This window comes from Saccostrea cucullata, unplaced genomic scaffold (assembly GCF_032062105.1).
Source record: "Saccostrea cucullata isolate Sc308-1 unplaced genomic scaffold, CSIRO_AGI_Scuc_v1 ctg4039, whole genome shotgun sequence".
NCBI lineage: Eukaryota > Metazoa > Mollusca > Bivalvia > Ostreida > Ostreidae > Saccostrea > Saccostrea cuccullata.
Window position 1 is genome coordinate 34,200 of NW_026937137.1, and position 22,094 is coordinate 56,293.

The 22,094-nt window shown below is 32.5% G+C and overlaps 1 long non-coding RNA gene across 2 annotated transcripts; it reads left to right on the forward strand.

Annotated features, from left to right (window-relative positions):
- The first annotated feature begins 4,553 nt into the window (after positions 1 to 4,553).
- LOC134247433 (uncharacterized) lies at positions 4,554 to 21,668 on the forward strand. 2 transcript variants are annotated; one of them, XR_009987837.1, is made up of 4 exons: positions 4,554 to 4,824; positions 7,651 to 7,835; positions 14,858 to 14,946; positions 20,510 to 21,668. It is a non-coding gene; the product is annotated as an uncharacterized LOC134247433 (long non-coding RNA). The 2 variants fall into 2 exon arrangements; XR_009987836.1 differs by having other exon boundaries at positions 4,554 to 4,820.
- Positions 21,669 to 22,094: the final 426 nt, after the last annotated feature.

Consider the following 22,094-nt stretch of genomic DNA (forward strand, 5'->3'; position numbering starts at 1 on the left):
ACCTTCATACCATATTCTTTCCTGATTTATCAGAGTCATTTGACTAATATTTAAGCCAGTTTCAAAACTTTTGATGTCATTACATTTTTAGGGCGCAATAAAGCTAAAACCACACCTTCTTCTTATTATGTTTTGAGTGTAATAATAATTTTTTTGGAAAAATATAGTCTCATAACTTTTGTGAGGTGTACAAAAAAATTGAGTAACAATTTTATATCTTTCCAACAATAATAATTCATTGCTTATATCGATATGTTTTCGATCCCGTTCTGGACTGCAACAATTATTTATATTTGAAGACCCGTGCATTTGCTTACTGTAAGCTACAGTTAATGGAAGAACCATTGTTGTAGCTTCTGTTCATTGTAAGCGTTGTTTTTGTGCTGTTTTTACGTTGCACTTCCTCGGCATGTCATGGCTTTTTGAATGTTAAGGATTTTCATCAGTTTTTATGTAAAATATAAATATTAAATTACACCACAACAAGGAATGTCAGATTAAAAGATTATCTTAATTTTATGATTTTATGAGCAACTTTATCAATTAAAATTAAAAGTCGCGCTCACATTGAGCAGTTTGCAAAAGTTACTATTGCAGCGGCTTTTCCTTAATGGCAATTTACACAAATAATGGTAAAGAAATGTTCCCCATTTTATGCCTTAAACTATTTCATAGTAATGTTAGAAATTAAAATCTCAAGTGTTTTTTTTTATTCAAAATAAAGACATCAAAGTGTTTTGCATTTATCAATTACATTGAATTTAATAAAACATTTAATTCTCAATCAATGAAAATATTTATTTTAAATGATTATTTTGATAAGCTCTTGATCAATATGTACTTAAGTTATATGTCTTACACCATAGATTCAGAGAGAAAATTGGATTGCAGGGAATTGTTACTAGAAATTGAATACGCATTCCATGTATTTGCTGACAAGGTCATTGTATTGACCATAGAACCCACAAAATGATGACTTTAAACGAGACTGCTGATATATGACGCTAAATTTCTTCACAAAACACAAGACATGATGCAGAAAGCATAGATGGTTATACAGTATATACACATATTAGAAACAAGACAGTCCACCTAGTGTAAACATTTGTTTAAAAATATTTCTATTTTATGAAATTCTTTTGAAATTACCATACAATTTTACATAGGTATCCCACTCCTTCCCCAAAATGCGGATAAAGAAATACGTTGTTTGTACTTCAGATGAATTATGGCGATGCTTTAATTGTCGATATATTTTGATGTAACACCCCCTTCCCTGCACCCGTATAAATTTCCAACAATATGGTGATAACATAAGCACACCCCTCCGTCACTTTCAATATAAAAAGACAATTCACATACATGTAACACACACAAATTCTACTCTTTTTCAGGCAGGAAATAAGTGTTCAATATAGACTTTGGATTGATTGATTGGTGTTTAACGCCGAGTCGGCAATATTTCAGCCATATTTCGGCAGGAATGTTCAATGATCAGTTTTGAGAGTATTTTGGTTTTTCTGGCGGCCCCTAGTGAGCCTACTCTTTTCCGAAAACCAGAGAAACGATCTTTTGCGTGCCAAGGGGGTTGTTATATATAGACTTTGGAAAAAAAAATTACGAAAAAGACTTGGAGAATAAAATTATTTTAAAATTGATTATTATTTTTTTTGGCATAGAAATAATATCTGCGTAAATGTACATGTACTCTAATATAGGATTGTTTTATATTTAAAAAAAACTTTATCATAAATCAAAATGTGAAAACAGATACTTTAAAAAAAAAACCCGTAAAGGAGGTAAGGGGACTAAATCAGTCCCTAAATTCATGTTTAAATCCCAAGTGGCATTTTTGGATAAGGTCAATTTAGCTTAAATACTGTTATTGCCATACATTTCATTGTAGTATAACAAAAATGCTTTGCCGTAATAATCAAAATTATTTTCTTTGAACATACATTTCTATATTTGCGACTAGTCAACTTTTAATACAGACGCAGATCTAGAATTTTTTTCATTAATTATAGTAAATAAAAAAATTAGATCAACAGAAGAAAACACTATCAAGACTAGGATAAAGACTTCATTTTTAGTTACTTTATCCGACTTTATATGTACATGTATAAACGAAATAATCAATATCTTCAAATTATATTAACTGGTCAATAAATAAGATATGAGACGGTCAATGAGGTTTTATCATCTTAACAGTTTTCTATACAATTTCTCACTATAAGATATACCACAGTCAACATCAGCAGTTCATTAATAAATCATGTAACTTTATCAACGGCGTTTTATCATCATGAGCGTCTCTTTATCGATATACTATCTCTCACTGTAGAACGCCATGGGTTGCTCCAGACCCAGGGTTCTGCGGACCAGAGACCGTTAAGGAAGGCTTGGCGACATGAGTTAAACCACCAGCCTCCTCTAGTGTTACTGAGAGCAGCAATATTTCTGTCGTTATCCCTGTCTCGAGTGGAGAAGGGCATCCCAGGCAGATCCGTACCAGGAATCCCCGGGTTTAACATACTGTCTCCTACAATTGTCAGGTATAAAATATCACACTGTCATCTGTATCTACTTAGATCATTTCTATTTATAACAATTAAAGTTAACGAAAATGACATCAACTTTATTTTAAAAGTGTATGCCCTGTTAATGCACTAGTGTTGGTCTTACTGTCAATACTAAAATTTATTTGAATTTATCATTTAGAACAAAAAACGGGAATTTAAAGAAATGGTATAATGATCGGATATCAGTTAACTTTTGTCTCATTTGCATTTCTAAAACTTCTTTGAATTAAATTAACTAATTCGCGAACAGGACTATATCTTGGACATAGAATATATGATTTTTTTTATTTGCCTTCTCCTTTAGACACAAAATGGTCGGTTTATAATGTTTTAATTTTATTATCTCTTAAAACCTGACAGAAATCTTACTTCACAGTATTAGTCTCATGATCAGTCTACTACAACTCATCAATTTATTTTTTACGGTTCTGCAGGAAAGAGAATGTAGTTGTCTATTCCAAAATTTCTCTCTCTATCACTTTCTCTGTTTATTGATATTCACTCATAATTAGCTTCTAACTTACCCATTTTCCCGGTAGCTGGTCCCCCGAGGAAGAGTCTGTAATTGTCGGATTCATTAAAGACAGAAAACTGATGATAGAGTTCGTATAAAGTCCTGCCATTTTTTAAGATAATTGAGACGTAGAGGGAAGAGGTCCTTCCTTTGGTCAGATGGCGAATGATATAATTTCCTTTAATATATAATTATAAGGATCTGTATAATTAGCATAGGAATAGTGTAGCCAAATAAAATTACAGTGGAGCACCATTTATCCGGACGCTTTGGTTCCCAGTCAATTTGTCCGGATATGTGAAGCATCCGGATACCTGAATCCCCAGTTAAACAAGACAAAATAACATATGAAAAATCCGTTCCGATGAAACAAACGTTCGGATACTGAAGCATCCGGGTATCTAGCGTCCGGATATCTGAGGGTCCACTGTGTATGCACTTTATCCAAAGAAAGGAATAGTCGCATAAATAACACCAGAGAAAAATGAGTGTCTAAGCACCAACCTTTTAAAAGTTATTGCAAAAATTAAACGTTTCAAAATTTTCAAACTACTAGATAAAGGTCAAAATTTCAAATTATTGGTATCCAGGAGATGGATAAATTGATTATATGTTGTTTAGCGTCCCTCCCTAGAATTTTTAACTCATAGGGAGACGCCACCAATTGCCGATGAAGAGCTTCAAATTTTGTTTTATACTCGGCACTCAGGGCACATGAGCAGTGAGGGATGTATTTTGGGCACCGACTGCGACCTCAGGACCTCGGCTTATACGGTCTTTAGGTTTCACAGTGGGATTCAAACCCGCGACTTAATGATTGACTTCTTACTTCGCATCTCTTGAGCGACGCTCTAACCACTGCACCATGAGAGCGATGATATCCAGAAGGTATTGTCAAAAGAACATAACATGTGAAATATTTAATCCTTAGCGAGAACTTAAAATTTGCCATGACCAAGGCTTTTTTTTCAAATATAGTTCAAATTCTATGACCAGTCAATGTCTAAATGTCAATGTCTAAATCTCAAATATATGTCTAATAAACTTAACCGTGAAATCTAAAGCTATTGAGAGAGAGAGAGAAAGAAAGAAGAAATAAAGAGAGATCTTACTGTCCACCCTCCTCCTTGTGTCTCCATGTCACAGAAAACGTTGACTTGACTCTTAGTACCGAGGAGAGTGATGAGATAAACACCAGACTCTTTTTGACCGTTGATATAGTAATCCCGACAATCCTTGTAAAGTTCTAAACCTGAATGTAAAAGAAATACATTTATTGGTATGTAATTATTATTTCTATGAATATCTAAACAAACTGTTTAGATATTCCTACTGAGAGAGAGATAGAAAAATGTAAAAGTATTTTTAAAGCGTGAGAGAGAGAGAGAGAGAGAGAGAGGGAGAGAGAGAGAGAGCACTCGCGCTCACCGACTTGTGGGGAACTCACACCTCAGAATTGTGGGGAACTCTCTCGTTCCCCACAAATATGGTCATGGGGTTTTTTGAATTCTACGTGTTCTACTGATAATATTTATTCGATTTGTGGTCATTTTTGAAAAAATCCCCATAAGTCCGTAAAATTGACTCGCAGTAATTTTCTCACTGCACCGTAAAACGAATGTTTGAGGATGCTGGGAAATGTTCATTCGGAACGCAGCGGAATTTAAACTGGTCCCCATATGATACCAATTTATTGCGGGCAATGGCTGCTCCGAGAATATGTGGTAAGTAGATTTTTTATCATATTTTAAAGATATTATAGGCTGAAAACTTAATTTAACTACGTAAATCATGCATGCAGTTATTTCTTACAGACGTTCGTAAAGTAACATTTAATAATGAATGCACGTAAAACTTTGGGAAAGTTTGACCCGACCGTAGACCTCGGTTATTTTTTTTTTAATTGTATCATGTTTATAGGCCTAATGGCTATCCTGTAAGAACAAACTATGGATTTATATGAATTCAGCACCCCTGGGATATGGTAAGCGTTTAAGGCTTGTCCCCATTTTTTGTGAAACGCGACTATCCTCCTCATGCCCATACAAATTATGCTAGACGGTGCGACTGTCTGGTCTTGAGCTGTTTAGTGAGGCCTGTGTGGGCGAATTAATTGTAAAAGTTAATCTGACTTAAACTGTACGTGTATTTATAAACGATGTCAGTCACACACTGACTCAGTGTCAGAAATGTATCACAGAGAACTCCACCTTTTCAAAAGGTCCATTGAAATCAGTACATTTATAGATTTATGTAGCTAAAATTTCTTAGCTTGGTTAGATTATTTAACATGTTTAATTCTTCCAAAAAAAAAGCTTGATTTAGTTATCGTTTTTTTATCAAGTCATTCTTCCTACTTGTATATATATTTCTTCGCATGCGTTGGTTTGCATAGTGTCCATTTGCCTTCATTATCTTTCACCTGCACCCTGTTCTACATTCATCCTGATTGCCCTACTGAAAATATTTTCATGATTTTAGACCATCATTATCGATGTATCATAAGTATTTTTTTTTATTTTGCTAAGGCCAAGATAAATAGATAGTGTTTCCTATTTTAACCTTAGAAAAGATAGGGTAGGTAGGTAGGAAAAACATTTTTATTTTATTTTAACATTTTATTGGCAGGCACGCTGCCACTTTCCCCCAGGATTTCACTGTCAAAATATTTCTGATTAATATGTGTAAGATATGCATTTCTCAAACATGGAAGTGATCAAGATTGAGATTTCATTTCTAATTGTAAACTGGAATTCCGAATACTGTAATATGTGTATATAATTTGGTGCTTTCAAAATTTAGCATAATCACTGGGTTGGCATAATCATAAATTAGCGCTACACATGTATGTGCGGTGTATTGTATATTATCAATATGTAAATGATTTCTTAGCAGTATTCATGAATTAATGCATTGTTGTCTGCACCAAAGCCGCTAAAATATGAAGCCTGCATTTTAAAGTATACATACAGTAGTTTACTCATGGAAAGATATTAGCAGAAAAAATATTGAGGGTCGGCTCCTATACTTCTTAGAGTTAGGCGGGGAACTAAACATGCTGAAAACACACTACTTATTTATTTAGGCCCAATTAAAATGTCTAATAAATTCATTTTAATTAAATACTTATTGTTAATTAAAGATCACCTTTTATTTTTAAAATTTGTTACAATTCAAACCTTGGCCTTGGGGTTTAGATGCTGATGGAATAAATAAGAAACAAAATCATATGTAAAAAATAACTAAAAATCCTTTTCAAAACCTCAATTACTATTGAATTATGATTGGGCGTGGTATACAAAATAATGCGAATTGGAGGAAATGGAGAAACATAGTAATAACAATTAGATCAGCTTTTATGATAGCGAGCATATTAAAAATTTAAAATTGGTTATAAAATTGAAAGGTAATGTTGAGATTTTAAGATTCAATATCTATTATTCATAATTATTAATATTTGCTTAACTGAATTTATATCTTTTTAAATTTATTTCATAATTATTTATATTTGGTCTTTTATTTTTTTTTTAAGAAAACCATTTGAATGCACCCACTATCCCTTTTTAAATTTATTTACATATATTCTCATTTTAATTAAATTTAAATAAATAAGTTTTGGGCCATTTCTGATTAATGCATATTTCAAAATGGATTTTGGTCTTTTGTTTTTTTTTTTTTCACTAAGAAAACCAGCCAATGACATTTGATTTCTTGACAAAAAATACTCTAGTTTTATTTTTAAATCCAAGTGTAATGAGCATAAAAGTAGTGATGAATGTTTAAAACATCGAAGGAATCCATGTCATGTTGATATTCTTACCGCCATGGTTGAACATAGGGTCGAACTAATAGCAGGAAACGACAATAATGCAAGGTTTTACTATACAAAGGAAAAAAAATTGTCTAGGCAATCTGTAAATGTAATTACATATATATATATTATGAGAAATGCAAGACTAATTAATTGATAACTATTTTTAAAATAATTTTATGACTCTACTGCAATGAAAGGTAACTTGAATGGCTTAAATTTCAATAAATTTATTAAAAAAAAGAATTAACTCAAGTTGAACTTTTCTATTTAAGTTTTATGAAGTTTAATTAAATTTAAAGTTACTTAAATACTAACAGCACTATCATGCAATTTCAATGACTATCATTTAAGGTATTGATTCAGTTTTCTGTCATTCCTAAAAATAAGTTGTACTGTATCGTTGATTTTTTGCATATAAAACAGTTTCTGCTCATCAAACATCCACGAGAAAGTGTTCTGTTTCGCAGTTATTGTACGGTTGATTTAAAAGGGAAAGCTCTGGGCCATGTCACAAGAAGGAAAAAAGTAAAATATTTTTCATACCTACCTACCCACTGTTAACAATATGGTTCAGGAAAGGGCATACATTAAGTCTTAATTTTGGCATGCCGCATGGGGTCAAAAATTACTATTGAGTGATGTGGAGATATACCTGTCTTGTAATTATAGGTAAAGATATGAACACTTTAAAAAAAATATACAATGAAATCTTTGAATTGAAAGCAAAATTATCATTGCAGGTTTTCGGGTTTTCACCACAAGAGCAAATTATACAACTTTATTCTTGAAAATGTTAGAGACTGAGACTTGGAGTCAAAGTCAACAGACACGCTTGCATGGACATGAAGGATGTAAAGAACTAGAGTATTATAACTGAAAGCATTTTGTCTGGATTTGTGTATGGAAACAGAAGGATTTAGTATTGGTAAGTCAAGATAGCTGTAAAATCTCATTTTGAACTCTATATGTGAGCAGTACTGTAAACCAACTACCAGGTAGTACACATGTACCCTATTTGTGTCATCTTTTATTTGCATATCTAATCTGTGTTGATTAATTTCCGTGACTAATGAAAGGAAACATTCTCTACAAATATAAAGCAAAATTAATAGTTCAGGGCAATTAATAATTTACTATTCACTAGTAAATGTAGGTCATGAAACTGGCAAATATTTCTTGCACTCAAATAAAAGTTGGTTTACAGTACTTCCGTTGCTCTAAAAACAGAAATAATAAAAAAAAAGCATGCTGATATCATGTATACATGTTATGAAGCCTAATACATGTACATAGAAGTATATAAACCGGTATATCTAAAATAAAAAAAAAATTTGGTCCTTGTTCATGATTTCAAAGTAGGTTAAAGCCATATATGGCGTAACTGATCAAAAAAATATATTTTTGAAAAATACAAAATTAAGTAAAGAAATATGTGTAATACATTTAATTAGAAAATTTTACAAAATATAATCAAAATTTCATCTAATAATACGATTTTATCTTCTCTGTATTGTGTTATTTAAATCTTAAAGAAAATTCCGAGAATCCAAATTAAATTGTTATATCTTTTTGCAATTGTCAGATTTTGTAATTTACGGAAAAGTTAAAATCTTTATGATTTCTAATAATTTTCATTGTACATACGTCATATATGGCTTTAAAAGCCTCATGAACATGCTGAGAAGTTGTCAGAAAATATACATGTGTGCTAACCATGCTAACTGTGTAACAATAATCAGAAAATTTTACAAAATATAATCAAAATTTGGTTAATAATAATTAGTCATTGGCCAATTAAATCCATCAATGATTAAATTAGTACTTATATATACTGTCTCCTGATTTTATGACTTTTTATCCTTTTCAACATACTTATTATTTTTGAATTGAAAACATTTTTTTTACCTGAGAAAATTAAAATTTGCAATTTGTTTTAAATCTAGTGAAGGAAAACAAATGTTTTTAAAATTAATGTGCTTTGATTTAAAAGACTTGTAAACATTAGATTAGTAATACATGTAGTTTCAATACAATTATTAATATTGATGATTGATTTTTTTTAAGATTTGATAGATATTTTATTTGTTGAAAAATAATTTTTATCTGTAAGGCCGGAATTAAAAATATCTTTGTTTATAATAAAATAAATTCTCAGTTTCCCAGGTAAGTAAACAATTTTATTTTCTGATAGCAGCTTTGAAAATACATTCTAAAATTTAATGGAAAGTTACATTTATAAATAAGAAAAGTACAAAAGAAATTGATTTATGAACAATATGCTAAGTACTGGTATCATGCATATGCCTTTTAAAAGCAAAATTCTTAATTAAATAATTCACAACTGTAATTTAGTTGAACTTGTGAAATATCTCACGTCCATGTACATTTATATAAATCGAATAAAAGAGACAATATGGACACCAGAGTATATTTTTTCAAACCTTCAACAGCCTCCAGTGCTTGACAATCAATGTACTTTTTTGAGGGCCGTGAGATTTGCAGTGATTCTGGAGCATTTTGCTTTGGAGTTAAGACGTAAGTGGCTAATTTTAAGTCACAGGTTTAAATACCAACGAGGGTCGTTGAAAACGGTCCTTTAAAAACTAAGAGACCGTAAGTGTCCAGTGTCGCAGAAGATGCTGGCTCAAAAAAGATCCCCCACTGGTTAATGGCAAAAAAGTGCGTAGTACGTCTAAATTTGGAGCAATGGGGAAATGTTCAAATGTCGTCCCAACAAATCTCGAAGGGGTTATGAGCAAAGAAACAACCAGTCTTCAAGGACCTAATTAAAGAAAAATACACTGGACGTCTAAGGAAGCTGAATTGAAATGATTTAAAAACTATTTGGAAAGAGTATGTAAACAATATTTAAATGAACCAAACCAAATCATGCTATAAAAAATGCCATAGTCACAAAGTTTAATCCGTAAATAAAGGCATTAAACAGGTACTTGTGGACAGGACACCCCCCACCCCCCGATATTCAACCTGGGGCTTATTGGACATTTCTTCAAAAATAATATTTATTACACTTATTCATCATGTGTACAATATGAAGAAATCGTCAAAACCCCAAAACAATCGCTCCACAAAAAATACCCCACTACTATACAGTGTAATAAATATTATTTTTGAAGAAATGTCCAAATGCCTCGGGTTGAAAATCGGGGGTGGGGGACAAAAATGGGGGGGGTGTCCTGTCCACAAGTACCTGTGAATTATATCAGGATGAATATGCAGACATATTTACAACTCCATAATGGCATATAGTAAACATAGGAACATAGATGAATTGGTAATTAGATCAAAACTCAAATTAAATAAAATGCAGTGAAATTGAATTATGTGTTCACTAGGTGGGCCCCTCATCTGCTCAATGGCCTTTTGTATTATTAAATTCAACAGACAGATTCGTTTGTTCGTTGAATGTCCCTTTCGAAAATTTATTTTTGGAGACCTGACAGAAAATTAAAATCATTGTAAATTTTATTTTAAATCTGTTTCAAGAGAAAACAAATGTTTTTAGCCAAAATATAATGTGCTTTGATTTAAAAGAACTAATTGTAAACATTTTATTTCCAACAAAGTGAATACATGTAGTTTCAATACAATTATTAATAGTTTGATGATTGCATTTTTTTGACAATAAAAAAAAAATTTTTGATCTTATTTGAAAAATCTTTTATTTTATTTGTTGAACAAATAATTTTTATTTTGGCCTAATGTTCATGTATAATAAAATAATGCATTTCCCAATAAGTGATAAATGTTTCCCACAATTCAGCAATATACACTGAAGTGTACATTTATTGGTTGGGTTCAAAGGCAACATTTATATGGAAACAAAGTTTTAAGGGTAAAGCAATGGTCAATACATGTGTATTCCTCACAAGTGAACAGTGAGAAATATTCCCAACAAATCAACAGTGAAAAATATTACCTAAAATTGTTAACTGTGAGAAATATTCCCCACAAGTCAGCAATGATAAATATAACCTACGTGAGAAATATTCCCCACAAGTCAGCAGTGATAAATATTCCCCACAAGTCACCAATGAAAAGTATTACAAGTTAACAGTGATAAATATTCCCCACAAGTCAGCAGTGATAAATATTCCCCACAAGTCAGCAATGAAAAGTATTACAAGTTAACAGTGAGAAATATTCCCCACAAGTCAGCAGTGAGAAATATTCCCCACAAGTCAGCAATGAAAAGTATTACAAGTTAACAGTGAGAAATATTCCCCACAAGTCAGCAATGATAAGTATTACCTACAAGTCAACTGTGAGGAATATTCAATAACAACATGCAATTATTTTAACCCATTCTCAATCAAATTTGGGGACATACATGTTGACCTATTGGGATGAAAAAGAGGGAGATTCAGACCTCAAAAGCAGTAGCATTGTGCGTGTGTCGTTTAACGCTTGGATTATCAATATCTTTCATGTAATATACATGTATATTATAAGCCTTAAATGAAATCAGGTACCTAAACTAACTAATCTTAAATATCAACAGCAAAGAAGAAGACAGAAACACCTTAAGTTTGACATAAATTGTACAAATTCAAATATTTTTCATGCTCATCATTTTGCTTGGATTGGCTGCTTTACTTAGCCTTTTGAAGAGTGATCTTTGCTGAAATAGCCTAGAAGCAATAATTCTGAATGTTGATTCAGTTTTTAAACAAAACAAATGATGGCATGGTTTAATCTAGATCTAAAACAAGTTCGTATCTTTCGTTATATAAATCAGATTTCCCGCGATGATCGAAAACGAAAGTAGAGATGTGCCACATGGCTTGGTCAATCGAGTGATTTCTATTGACTTTATTGATAAAGTTATGAGCTTCTGTGCTTTTAAAGACGATGTCAAATGTTTTTATCTAATTCTTAAAAGCTGTATCTCCTTTTTCGTGGCAGGGATGTTGATTAATTTATCGTAACCAATGTAATCACTGGTAGTCTTATGTTGTTGTCGTTGTCAAATCGGTGCTTGAAATCAATGTACAAAAAAGCATTTGTATGATTCCTAGTCAAATCACGCGATATCTAGCGAGATTTTATGAGAGTGGCTTCAAAAATGGATACCCAAGCGAACCAAAAATACTTTAAACGCAGCTTTTGTAGAATAGCGGTAGATTTCTGAATTAAATCGGTAGGCGGGAGATGGAGTGAAAAAGCGGTAGACTCCCGCCTAAAACATGTATGTGGGGAGTAAATTGGAATTAGCATGTCTGTCTATCTTTCTATAGGCATTACATATTGAGGGATAATGGTGGCATTATTTTTTTAGGAAATCTCACATCAACTTCCTGTTTATCTGTGCGTGTAAATTTTTATGTTTTTTTTTTCAGCAACTACTATGGTAGCAAGAAGTTTGAAATTTTTTAACACTCTTTGTCGAGGCATATTATATACTGGTAGTGAGATTCATTTTTATGCAAATTCGATGTCAACTTCCTATATATCCACGTGTCTCGAGATCTGTACGCAATTTTTGTTGCAGTTTTTTCACCAACTGACTATCACAGATATAAAAATGTGGTACATGTATCCATTAGATTGAACCCTAGCAATAAAAATCCTGAGTAGCATTCTCTACTGAGACTAGCAAGCTAACCACTATGCTACACAAGTCCTGATGAGGATTGGCATTTAAATCATGTTTGTGATATGACCATTGACTCAGTGGACTTCAAGTTTTTCTCGAAAAGATACAAAAGTTATATCATAAAATTATAATTTTTTAAAAGGTTTATTGGGTTTTTACTCCATAATTTTGGAAATCAAAATAGTATATCTCATTTTGTATGCAAACTTTGAGGATAAACTTGAAAAAAAAAGTGGAGTGAAGACCCACTCATACATTTCAAAACATTGTTTTAAAAAGTGTGTAGTGTTGTTATGATAGTCGCTGACTATCGAAAAATCGTCGTTTAAAGGCCCAGATTGGCGACAATCGATTGTAAATATTATCATCGATAGATCACTATATTTTTCAAGCCGTATTTCTCAAGCCGAGCAGGTTTAACTTTTATATTCACCAAAGGGACATCACTCTAATCAGCAGTAAACAAAATGAGAACGTGCATGGTGAAGAGGTTATAATTATTATATCCATATCCTGGTGCATTGTCTTTTTAAAATACTTCTAAGGATGAATAAATCTAACCTTTTATAACATTTAAAATTATCAATTATATAATTATATAAGTGATTGTGTTCTTCCGATTCAATTTGATAATAGTAAATTTGTCCAATTTTACAACACTAAAAGTGTGAAAAAATGACTCAATTTGCCCTTTTTCGCGTGTGTATTATATTTTACAGGCCAAAAACTTCAATCTTCATGAGATATGTATAAGTTGTAGAGATTTGACAGATTTACATAAAGTATACTTTAATTTTAGATGAAATATTTCGGAAAATTTTGATACAATACTTGATATCGCGATTACTTAACTTAGCTGAACTCTTTCATGAAGGAGGTAGGAATCATCTGTTGGGTGGGAGCAATGTGCTATTCAATACAATTAATGCAAGATCGATCATTGTAGCATTTATAAGGACAGATAAGTAAAAAATCCTGGTGGAATACCTCGCTAGACAATCGCTGAACCAGCCTTATACATTTTTGAGAGGAGCCAATCCTAAATTGTCACATTTTTAAAGATATGTTTAATTAAGCGGACTCTTATAGTTAAATTTTCATTGAAAATCGTCACATTTTTCAGTATATAAAATATTCTTAACTTTCCTTATTTGACAATCTACTATTTGGAATTCAATATCTGGCAAAACATCGTGATTTTGGCATTAAATTGTTCGAATCATTCGATTGTCACTAATGTAAACAATGTCATTTGCCCCCAGAAATTTAGACTTTTCTTGACTCCCTCGCAAAAGAGCGGAGGTAAGTTAGATAACTGCGAGGTACTCATTGGTAGTCGCGACATAACATATTGAGATTTAATTTTTTCACCTTCATGTTTGTTGCGCTATAGGCTTATCCCTTGTTATGTTCTCGGACTCCCATCTCATTTATCATCCAATAATAAAATACATTTCCAAAGCATGTGAATTATATTTAGATGATAATTAAATACATATGATAAACAATAGATAAAAATTGATATTTTTGTCCTTTCTACTCTTCATGCATATAACATGTATAAAGTCCACAACAATAAAATGATTCATTTGATTTTTGTTAGGATTTGTTCATCGACATCCAACATATTGTTTACATGTTTATGTTACGTTTGTCCCAGAAATCCTGAAAGATTTGTACACTCTGCAACTTTTTTACAGAGGAGCGCACTAAAATCTTAAACTCTTCCATAGTTGAAATAAGACGTATTGGTAAATAGATTTTGCCCTGTAGTCCATCTGGCTGTTTGTCCTCAAAAACTTTAACCTTGCTCATAACTTTGGAGTGAGTGGGGCTATGGCTTTCATATTTCACTGCTGTACACTTGTATTTCTTGTGACAAGACCTTTCTTTGGGTACCACCACCACCAAATTTGACCTCTTGACCTTGAAGTTTGACCACTTTTACAAAAATATATCACTCTTCAACCTTAGTTATAACTTATAACTTTTGCACAGTTGGTGTTAGGGCTTTCATACTTCTCATTGGTATGTTCAATAATTTTTTTGACAGGTCTGCCCAAGTTTTGTATTAAAACGCTTCTGAAACTCATCTGTAAAAAACATTTAATATTGTTGGCCGATTTAAACATTTCGGGAAAATAGCAAAAAAAATGAAAACGTGAAAAAAAACTATGAGGTTCGGAGAGTAAAATGGAGGATAGGTCAGGTGACAGGAAACATGAGTACAGTCATGTATATTTTTTTTGCCCCGGTATAGTGTCATATTTGATATTATATGGAATATGTGATTTGCAGCACATTCTTACTGATATTTCTTTAAATTACAGGTATCCTGAATTTTTGTCAACTTCTAGCCAAGATCCTGTACTTAAGCTGAATGTGGAGGACAGATGTACACACAGTACTAGTATAGAGGGTAAGTAGACCAAAAAAAAAAACAAGATGTGTTTGTGAAACACTATGCGCCCGGCGGCAACAAAGTTTGGAAAAAGCTATTTTTAGCATTAAGGTCACAGTCAAGGTCACAAAGTCATTGACCTTGGTGTCATTTGAAAGAGGTTGATTAGTGGAGTATGGAGTGGACTCCATGCCACTAAACTGGAAGTGAACACCGCAGTGAATATTTTACGTAATTGAAGAAAAGAAAAAAATTGTATGTAAATCTTCATGTACAATATTATGTTTCCATATGTGATCAATTAAAAAAAAATATATTTTTAAAACAAAATAATGCCTCATCAGGTCGGTAAGACAAGCTGTTTGGCTCTTTGCTTTTTGACTTTTTATAAATATACTGGTATTTAAGGATTTCTTTGAAAGATATTTACAATGATATCAACTATATTTGATTTGGGCGCACACACATGCATATGCAAGATGATCATGGTTAAGCGATTAACACATCTTTCTATCCCGCGAATGATAGAAAAAATACAGAGTTACCACATTTCAAGTATATATCATTTTTTGAAATACCTATTCACATTTAAATTCTCCACTGATTTTAACCTCGGGCTCAAAGTTGGTTTTATTCCGACGACAAGGCAGTGTTAAAGTCGACTAAGGATATCACGCCGATGGCTAACCAATCCAAATGAACTTAGTCAATTTTAGTTCCATGCATAGAAAAGGGATTTTCCTTTAATCTGTTCAGATTTTTTTATATGATTATATATCTCCTCTCTGGTCAACTCAACTCTGGTACCTGTGCCTAGTAAATTTTATATACTATGTAAATAAATTTATACATGTAAAGGTTTTTGACCGGAACTATTTAAAATGCATAGGAGGCTACTTTCTGGGGTTTACAATAATAAAGACATTCGTATCAGCTAATGTGACCAATATTCTTTAAGACCTTCATATTAATATTGTTCATGAATGCTAATACCTGATATTTTTTTTACGAAGGAGCGTATATGTATATTGATTTTGAATTTCTAGGGATTGCGTAATTCAAAAAAAAAATCAATTAAATTTCAAAGGTTAAATAAACAAAGGATGCTTGGTATTAAAATATTGTTTCAAATCAGTAGAATTGAATGCTATGAACGACATCCGAATAAATACGTACATGTAAACATAGAAGGCTTATATACCAACTTTGTTCATCTGTACTTTATTTTCAAACACGACAGGATTTGTAATTAATTAAAATAATTTCTATATACTTTGGAAACTCACATCAAATATTTTAATACTCTTTAAGCTTTTTCTGCAGTTTCCTTGAGATGTTACGAGGTGTAATTTGAGCTTTACAGCGATTCTCTACTTGTGTGTGTGTGTGTGTTTTTTGCTACCCTTGGGTTAAGGTCAAAGGTTAAGGTCGATTTCAAGTTCATAGGTCAAGGTCATTTTGGTAAAAAACTAATATCAATATTTTATTCAGGTTACTAGTGACCTTGACCTAAGTATTAAGGTCAAGGGTAAAAAGATCTGCTTCAGTATGTTACATGTCTTTACATTTAGAAGTTCTTAATTCTGCATGAACATCAAAAGGTTTAAGTATACCGTCGTTTAAAGCATTGTGTGTGCGCGCATGTGCATGACGTCCCCATTTTTTTTTTGATGGTAGAATAATGTAGGCATTCATTATATCTATTCATATTCGAAATTTCACCCTGTATTATTGAGAATTAAGAAAGTTTTAGGCATTTAAACTTTTAGCCAAATTGCAGCACACGTGCATGTCGTGCGTTCATGATTATTCTTATATATCATGCTGTAGATCTTCATAATGTATGACTATGTTCAAAATTTCAAAGGATTTTGTCTGAAAACAAAAAGAGATATAAAGACTTTAGTTTCAGCCAATCGGAACGAAGCGCACGTGCATGCGCGTGTGATCTTGCTATTTTGACCATGTCATCATGTCTATACTACTATTATATCTTTATATTATGAGTTTCAAAGCATTTCATCAAAAATTTAAAATTTTACGGCTATATTATCAAGGTCAGAAAAAAATTGTGCGCACATGTAAATCTTCATGTATCACATATTAGTGTAAAAAGGTTTCACCATCGGATGTGTTTACGAGAACACTCGCGGACAAAAAAAAAAAAAATATTTTTAAAACAAAATAATGCCTCATCAGGTCGGTAAGACAAGCTGTTTGGCTCTTTGTTGACTTGGCTTTTCAATGATTTAAATTTGGCACCGTGTAAAAATAGAATTATCTGTCCCTGGTACATATCGTCTTACAAGTAAGAAAAAGAATTGATAACTTTTAAAGTTTTCTTAAATATGTTTAAAATAACTGAATCAAAATATGTTGAATAATTATTTATTTTATTTCATTTGAACAAGCTTTCATCATCATGATCATGTTCATAGACGTCAAATATACACTGCGAGATTTACTTCCAGTTTAGTGGCATGGAGTCCAGGATGAGCTGTTAAAGTGGAAAAAGGGCCAGAAACGGCCTGTAGTCGTCAAGCAGATTGGATTTCTTAACTTGAATAAATAGTAAAACGCTCCGAATACTGAATTTGTTGCGAGATTTTTTAGGCCAAGCCCAGATCTATTAGTTTAAGTGTGTCCCCCCAAAACATATTGCCATCATGGTGTATTTTAGTTGAAGGTAGGAACATTTCTTTCCGGATTTTTTTTTTTTTTTTTTTTGACGATAAGAACTTCAGACTCCTGTCCTTTAACATTTTTAAAAATATTTATTGAGTTGGCTTGCGTTTTTTTGACAAGCCATTTCAGAGCATTTTTGCATTCAAGGTGTACGCCAAAAATTAGTTGCCTAGCACAAAATGCTTTGGTTTGAGTGATTGTACAAACTTAAGAGGTAAAAAGTGTATAAAATTTCATACTGTAACATTATTTATGCTTTCATGCTTTTAAAGAAATTTTTGATTAAATATCTGTAAGATGTACAATTACTGCGTATGAATATATTGTTCAAGCTTGTTAGGCGGATCTAATCTTCCAATCTGAAGTTTATAATTGACTTAAGAATACTTCCTAACACAAACACCAGCTGCTCTCATTAGCTGCAGCTAGTTGTGGTTGAAAATCTATTTTTAGAAAATCCAGATTTGTTGTTGTAATCCTTAACCTAATTATTCCATAACACTGACCACTGCAGCTAGTGTGCTTAAATTTATTATAGAATCCAGTCAAAATAATACAGAAGCCCATTAGTGCCAACCTGTATATATAAAGGAAAAGCAATATACACTTTATTTATGAACCGAACATGGATCAGACATATAATATTCAATCTCTAAAGATGCAAAATAAACTGAATATATTAAGGTAAATGTATTAAAAAGCTCAGTTGACTCCAGCAAGTCAACTCGCAGGCCCTTCAGGTCTTTGATTGATTTTTTTTAAAGTCACTTGCCCACGGGCATGTACCTATTAAAAAAATCACTTGCCTCCCCCTTAAAAATTCACTAGCCCCGGGCGTCGGGCAATGGGATTTGTCAGACCCTGGTAGTGTAGATTCAAGCTTGTTCAAATCATGACCCCCCAGGGGTAGGGTGAGACCACAATGGCCGATCAAAGTTTTACATAGGAGTATATAGGAAAAATCTTTAAAAATCTTCTTCTCAAGAACTACTGGGCCAGGAAAGATGAAACTCATGTGTAATCATCTTCAGGTAGTGTAGATTCAAGTTTGTTCAAATCATGACCCCCGGGGTAGGATGGGGCCACAATAGCTGATCAAAGTTTTCCTAGGAGTATATAAGAAAAATCTTTAAAAATCTTTTTCTCAAGAACCACTGGGCCAAGAAAGATGAAACTCACCCGGAATCATATTCAGGTAGTGTGGATTCAAATTTGTTCAAATCATGACCCCCAGGGGTAGGGTGGGGCCACAATGGCCAATCAAAGTTTTACATTGGAGTATATAGGAAAAATCTTTAAAAATCTTCTTCTCAAGAAACACAGGGCCAGGAAAGATGAAACTCATGTGTAATCATCTTCAGGTAGTGTAGATTCAAGTTTGTTCAAATCATGACCCCCAGGGGTAGGATGGGGCCACAATGGCCGATGAAACTCTTTCATAAGAATATATATGAAAATCTTTTTAAATCTTCTTCTCAAGTACTTCAAAGCCATGATTAGTGATATTTATATGGAATCAACCCCCTTAATGTATATTTTAGTTTGTTCAAATCATAACCAAGCCCCCCCCCCCCCCCCCCCCCCCCGCCTCTCAATTTTTCAGTTTTGACCTGATCTGTGCTTTTTCCTAGACAATGTGCTCAGGTGAGCCCCGGTCAAATAAAAAGGTCAAGGATTAAAATCATTCCAAGGTCCGAAACATCTCGATCTTGTCTCACAAAAGGGACATCAAAAATTAAAACCAAAATCAAATGTTACAATGAAAACAAGACTCACCGGGGTAGGGCGGTGCCACAATGGCTGATCAAAGGTTTACATAGAATATATAGGAAAAATCTTAAAAAATCCACTGGGCCAGGAAAGATAAAACTCTTGTCGAAGCATCCTTAGGTGGTGTAGATTCAAGTTTGTACAAATCATGACACCCGGGGGTAGGGCAGGGCCACACTGGCTGATCAAATTTTTATATAGAAATATATAGGAATTTTTTTTTAAAATCCTTTGCTCAAGATCAGCAAAGCTATGATTGTGATATTAATATGGAAATATCCTCAGAGTTAATTCAAGTTTGTTCATAACATGATCTCTTGGGTTTAGGGAGGGTTAACGAGGGGTCACAATGGGAGATCAAGTAATATGTAGGACAAATCTTCTTTTCAAGTATGGCAAAATTTAGCTGCAGATCTGTAGCACTATGGTTTTATAATTTGTCTGACTCTAACGCTACAGGTCCCGTAATGCAAAAAAGGTGGAATTTACGGGGCATTGTTTGCGCACTTTTGGGGAAAATTTTTCCATTTTCTAGCATTGGTCAATCAACTACCTTTCCATTCCTAATTCTGGACTTATTCTGTATAAAATAGTGTATATTTTATCCACCTCCCAACCATTTTTAGTTATATCTACAGTTAAAAAACTCACTTGAAGTGAATTTTCAGCAGTACATGTATAACATATAATTTTAATCAAGCGAGTTCTCAAGTATTAAAAAATTTCACCCCCCCCCCCCCCCCCCAACAAGTAAACTTCAATACTGAGCTGACTTGTGTTTTTTTAACTAGCCCATGTGCTCAGGTGAGCGATGTGGGCCCATGGGCCTCTTGTTTTCATTGTAACTTTTGATTTTGGTTTTCATTTTTGATGTCCCTTTTGTGAGACAAGATCGAGATGTTTCGGACCTTGGAATGATTATAATCCTTGACCTTTTTATTTGACCTTAAATTCAAAATATTGCTTTGGAATTGACAATATATGATAGGGAATTAATATTTAACACAATATGCTATATATAATAGCACCTTACAAACTAAGACACCGAAAGCGAGGGACCACAATTATTTGAATTTGCTTGATTACATTGCTTTAAATGCTCAGAAATGATGTTTTCTAATTTCAGGTATTATCTCGGTACCTTAAAACTCCAAACGACAGGGAGAAGAAGAAAACTGCATATTTCCGATGTATCTTCACAGCAACATGACCCAAAGCACTACCATTAAAGGATTTGATTTGACATTAAGGAAGTAAAAAAATGAAGGCATTAGTCATAAAGAAAATTAAAGAACTTTATGTCTGAATATTATATCAACAATACCATAGATCTAAAGATGGATTATTTTGCCTTATAATTTATATTAATGCATGTACATGTAATTTTATTCTTTTTATATATACAATCATGTAGTGTTACCATTTTTCACAAAGCTTAAAAAGTTATGTAGGGCCACACCAATTTAATTTCTTGTTCGTCGGACATTTGATTTAAAAAAAGTACAAGCAGTTAAATGATAATATTATTACTCTTTGCTGGGCAATTTTTTAGGCGGAGCGTGAAAATTTGAGCGGACAATTATATTTTTTCTGATTTACAGAGTAAGCAGATATAAAATACAATAAATAGAGCGGAAATGGAACAGAAAATAGCACAGAATTCCTATGGTGCGAGAAATTGAAATTAATATTATTTGTATGGTTTTGTTTAAATAAGCGCGTGGGTCCGACGAACAAAAATTTTCATTAGTGTGGCCTAGATCATTTAGATTCAATTCATTTTTTTCTTCAAATTACCACATGCCAGAATTCATAAGAAGGAAATTTATATATGGCTGGTGGTTGTGGCCATTTTTAGACTATATTGATCTCCTTTAGAAGGAGAGCTCCTTATAAAATTATACAAAAAATGACCAAATTTTAAAACTAAAATGTACAGAATTTTTCTTTGCCAAATGATAGTTCATAGAACCACAATTCTTCAATCATGTCTACTTGGAGATCAGTGGATGGATATTCATATACAATACACAGCTGAAGCAGGTTTTGTTAGGTTATTTTATTTTCAAAAGGAATGCATTATTTTCTTCAGTCCATTAATGTTAAGCTCTTTAATAGAAACAATTGTAGAAGATTTATCATATTTTGTTTAGAATTTTGAAGAATTTGTTAATCACTCAGTGAAAATTATCCCTTGTCATAATACAAATTTTTAAAATGTATGTACAAATACTTTTATGTTGAAATGACCATGCAAGGAAGAAAATAAAACAAGTTTAAGTGTACACTTTATGCTTTTATATCCAAATTGGCTTCTGTGGAAGGAGAAAGGTTCATATAATAGTATATTAATTAAAGGAGTACATAATGTCCTTTAGAATTTCAGTAAAATTTCTTGACTTTCATGTTAAGGTCATACGCAACGTAGTTTTAACTTTTTTGGATTCTGCCTTGGAGTTGAAGAGTTCCACTAAATGAAGGGCCTGTGTGCAATATTTTTAATGTCTATATATGGATTTGTACACCTCTTCTTAAACAATTTTTGATGGAAAAAAATCTGGAATTCATGTTTTATAATTTTTGTACATTTTTATTTAAATAATGCAAAAATTTTCAAAATTCGATATCTTTTCAAAACCCCTGGAAACGCATGCTGATTTTTTGTCCAAGAACATTTAATGATATTATAAGTTTAAATTTAGAATATCTTG